Source organism: Perissodus microlepis, chromosome 18 (genome assembly GCF_051167445.1).
Source record: "Perissodus microlepis isolate ML-2025 ecotype Zambia chromosome 18, ASM5116744v1, whole genome shotgun sequence".
Taxonomy (NCBI): domain Eukaryota; kingdom Metazoa; phylum Chordata; class Actinopteri; order Cichliformes; family Cichlidae; genus Perissodus; species Perissodus microlepis.
Window position 1 is genome coordinate 14,160,521 of NC_140478.1, and position 5,296 is coordinate 14,165,816.

Consider the following 5,296-nt stretch of genomic DNA (forward strand, 5'->3'; position numbering starts at 1 on the left):
TTTTGGGGTCACCCCCAATAAAGAAAGTAATAATAGACTATTAACAATCATACTTCCAAATGATGAAAAAAAAAAAACCCCAAACAAAACAACCCCCCCCCCCCCCCCAAGTCATCATCATTAAGAACCTCTTCTTCAACAGCATTCATAAATCACCAAAACAACAATAAAACATTCCATAAGAAGTCATTCTGTTCCGCTGGCATATTCAGTTTGATGGATATTCTCAAGGAAAAATTCCAAAGGAAGTGGGAAAAATGGCTCTAGAATATAAACATCCATATTAATATCAATATTAACCACTTGACAAAGGAAAAAGGACAGAAGACCTACCTGCAGCCTTAACATGGGGTATCTTAAAAAAAAGAAAAAACTGTTAAGAAGCTAACTCAAAATTCTGTAATTACCTGAAAACCTAAATTGACAATAGAAAATTCAAACTGCATAATTACCTGCATGAGGGACAATATGGCAACAGAAAAATAAAGGAGCCTCATCTTATTCATAGTAAAGGTCAGGATCACGGTAGGTTACATCTGAGAAGTGCACAAAGATCCTCCAAACATCCTCTGAGATCTTTACAGGCTGCACACTGTAGATTAACCCCATGGGAACCAATCAGGAGATCCTAAACGAGGACAAGTGAAGCCCCTAGGCTACCTGTCATCATGATACAAAGTACAGTAGCCAGTGCTGCTGGTTAAGCAGGGAAACTTCCCTCCGTGTGGCAGAGAAAATCAACCTTTTTTATATGAAAAAGAAACTTTTAAATCAAAATGATCTCAAACTGCTAGTGAGGAAAGTGGTAAACAGATAAGGAGGTAATTATAAAGATAATTGGAAGTACAGCCCTGTGTAGCATCATTAAAATGTAAAGAGATTCAAAATGGTGTAAATATACGTCACATGTAAATTGATGATTTAAAGTAATATTTTAGCTCATTTGTAAAATGAAACACTAAATGTTTAGACTGCAAATACTTTTTAAAAAATACAGCAGGTGCTACAGTAGGAACTCCATGTGACCAAAGACAAACAAATAAACAGATTGTATATACATTGTATAACCAGTTCATTTCTTTTTGTTGTTGTTTTAGTGGGTTCAGTCCTCCTCAACAAGGAGGCAAATATTTCACAAACGTCTGGAGAGATGTTGTATCAATCTTCGGATGCTTTTTGCCGGAGGAGGTTGTGTTTCACCTTCTCTCTTGTGGCAAAGGTGTTCTCTTCCATTCAAGTAATAGTCTCTATGTCATCTAAAAGTACAAGCCTGGTTTTTCTTTGGAAACCTTTGTGTAAGTTTGGTGGCATGTTTTGGGTTTTCATCATGAGACCATATTCGTATTCTTCTGATGATACTATGAATGTCTGTGGCCACAGGCATTCATGAATGATGGTACCATGAATGGTACCATCTAAAAATGTCATCTCCTCAACAGCCTGTTGTCACACTTCACTTCCATCTCTGTTCTTCTCTCTACATCCACAACAAACAGTTTCATGTCAAAGAGAAAGAAGGCAGTCGCTTATTGTTGGCCATCCATCAGAAACTCAGATTTCTACTGAAAAAAGGTTGAAAGTTGAAAAAACAAATTGAAAGTATGCTGGAATTGCCAACAAGGAAGTGTAAAGGCTGAGTGACAGCAGTTTATAGTAGGTCATAATGAGTTTGAATCAAAAACTGTTTTATATGTCCTGTTAAAAACAAACAATTTCACAGTAGGCGTATCTTTTCTCTTGTCCTTTTTAAAATATATTTTTTTTCATTTGAAATCCTGGTGGCCCTCCACATCCATTCTAATTATTATGCTGTTTTTGGTCAATTTAAAAGCAAAATTCCACATTACAGGAAATATCCAAGTAGTTTTAATGTTCCCACATTAAAACATTAAAACAAAATATTAATGACATTATTACTGTCACAATTATCAGAGGGACCCCTAAGATTATATTGTGTAATATCAGCTGACTTAGTCTGTACAGGCATTTGAGCATATCCCAACATTTAGAAAGTTGTGTGAAAGCCTCACTTTCAAACATATATCCTACTAGTGATTGCAAAAATATGCTTACTGTAATAGAAACAAAGCTAAAGAAATTGAATTGTATCAACCAATAAAGTTTGAACTTATAAATAAAAATATTTTACAAAGATAACAGTGTAAAGATAACTGTGCCTCATGAGGAAGTCATGACTTGGTTACCATCAGTGCATCCCTACAGGGCTTTTCTGTTCATAATATGGAGGCGTAGTTTAGTCTATTGTGTTATATAAATGCATGTGATAGCCTGTTGTGTGTTTTAGCGTAGGTTGGCATCTCTGTCTCCTTCCTTAGCGCTTGTGTTTTTTTTGTGTGTAAAATCCCCGGCTGGATGAATCCTAAACCTCATGCTGAAAAGTATCTGATTTAGAGTCGGGTAGCTTTTGTTTGCCACATACGTGAGACATTCTTCAACACATGTGTCATTTCAGCCAAGTAACTCTTCTTGAAACTCCACCCCTCTAATTTATGGGCACCATTATTCATTTCATGGGTAATGCGCTGAATCAGGATCGCTACAGAGCATGTTTAGGAAGAAGAAACAGATTTCTTTAAGATAAAATACAACTTTTATTTTAATAATGAACAGTGAAAGGAGTTAGAGAAAATTATTTCCCACTGCTACATATACGACTTGGGTGGTTGCCCACAGCTGAGTGTGTTACGCGGCGTTTAATTGGTCAGGGAACACATCCTCCAAACAAATGATAGTATTAGATATATCAAATATCTGCCATGGGCTGGTGTGAGCATGGGTACAGCTGCAGAAACACATCAAGTGTCATGCTCCTGGGTGAACGACCCAGCATTTTGAGTTTTGGGATGTTTTAAGTTTCAACTCATGAGTTTTTCTTTTGGATTTTGAGATGAGGTTTATGTTCTAGCTCTGTATCCAGTCCTTTCAGTATAATATTGTTTCCTTGTGCTTCTTAGTTTTCCTTTCTTTGCAGTCTGTGTTTGTCATTAGTATATGTAACCTTGAGTTATCCTCTTTTGTGTTCCTTTTCTATCTCCCCAGTCAGTTGTGTTTGTTTATCTCCTGTCCTTGTGCAAAATTCCCGTCTTAGTTTGGTCTTAGTGTTTGTTATTTTGATAGTCGCTTGTCCTGTGTGTTGTGTTTAGTTTTGCTTCATTTGTCTGCTCCCTTTCAGCCTGGCATGTTTATATCTATGTCCTTTGTTGAATTGTCTGCCAGGCTGTGTGTGCGTTTGTTCTGCATGTTCCTAGTTAGTCCTCACGTTGTCCCCGGCCTCTGTTATATTAACTTCAACAGCAATAAAGCTGTTGTTGAGTTTTAGACCTTGTCTTTCGAGTCCTGCAATTTGGGTCCCACTCTGCCTGAGACACAGCGAGCCTTGACCTCATGTTTCTTCTTTACTGTGCATAGTCTCATATAAATTTGGCGTACATCCATCAAAGTCTTCAAGTTTGACTAAATGACTTATTGATCAAAACCTGAGAAAAAGTCGAAACCATGGCTCTTACAAATGTGTTGTATATTGTCAACATGTAGAAACCACCAAATACAGATTTAAAATATCATGTCACATTTAAACTCCAAATCAAGTAACCTATATTCGACAACAGCATAATAAAACAGGAAATTATATTTTCTGTGTATCACCCCAATATTCAGGGGCCTCCATATGGCCACCCCTATGTAGAAAATCTGGAGACACCCCTGCTGACTGGTAAAAAATAATTATTTAATGTTTTACTACAAATATGAACATCTTTGAGATTAGTTATTTCAGAATGAAATCAGTTTGTAGAACACCAGATGTGCCAGTAGACTACCACTGGACATCTGTTTATATGATTATTGCCAGTTGGTCAGTTCTCCGTTGCTCTAGTTGTGTTTCTCTACTTCTTTTCTTTCCAACACAAAGCTTTAACTGTGTTTTGGCATTCATTGCTTCAATTTAAAAGATGCTGACGTAGAGAAAGGTGGAAAATCAGGAGGATAAGAGGGGATATTAGATGTAACAAAAGATATTCTAATCCAAATTTGTCAGTGTTTGTGTTACAGTGAAAACTAATATTCTTCCTTTGTGTTATTTCATATCGTCCCAGCAGGATCTTTAGTCAGCTAAAATGCAGTCACAATGAGACCACAGACAGACAGATATACAACTTTTAAGTAATATCTTAGTGGAAGATCAATTTCAGGATGCTACCGTGATCATTTTCAGGAAAATCTTGGGTGTAATTTCAATTTAATTTCGGTTTTATCCGTAACAAATCACAACAGCAGTTGCCTCGAGGTGCTTTATATTGTGAGGTAACTCCAACAATCAGCCAAATCAAACAAATAATTTAAATACTGACAGACTGACTTTACACAGTGTTGTGATGCAGAACAATTTGCTTTATTTATTTTTTTCATCTGTCATCTGGGAGAAAACAAATCCAATGAAAGCAGGTGTGACATTCAATATTTCTCTGGCAATATGATCAGATGAGTCATCCACAGACTCCATGAGACGGATCCCTGTTGCCCCACGTTCAAGCTTCACAACCGGGAGACATCAAACTGAAGCCATATGGAGGTCCTCTACTTGGAGAAGTCCTAATATACTGTTTTAAAATTTGAATGATTACTGCTATGACACTTTTAAGTCGGGCCTCAGCACAATGTTTCAAGCTTTGTTTCTTTTCCATATTTAATAGTCGTCATTTCTTGTTTTTTTCACAGTGTAACTTCTAACTGAAACAGGACACATGAAACATAAGGAGTCGAGGAGCCAATAGTAAAACACTTCTTCTTTTTTTTTTTAATGCAGCAAGATTTTAAAATAATATATCTTAATAGCGCTCAGTAAATGCTCACATAATTTTTTTTTCCTGTTTTTCAAGTTCGTTTATCTTTGATTTTAATATTTATTTTTAAGCTTATTAGTTAACAGATATTCATTTTATTGGATATTAATTATTATCAGACTCAGTGTCATTGTGGTATACAGAGTCTTCACAGTTATCACTGGTGTAAACATCGTCCTCTGTCCTTGTTGCTGTGTTGGTGGTCGGGGTGTTCACACTGGGAGAAAAAGGCAGGAGAAGTTCATCTTAGTAAAAACAAGAATCCTTTGTGGAACATTATACTCTAGAAATCACACTACAGCTATAGCGTACAGAGTCTGAGGCTATTTTACAGCCACTCGTAACAGACACAATAACATGGGCATGTCATCATCTCCAGGTTTCCAAGATGTGATGTGAACGACGTTGAATGAGAAACAACAAACTCACCACAG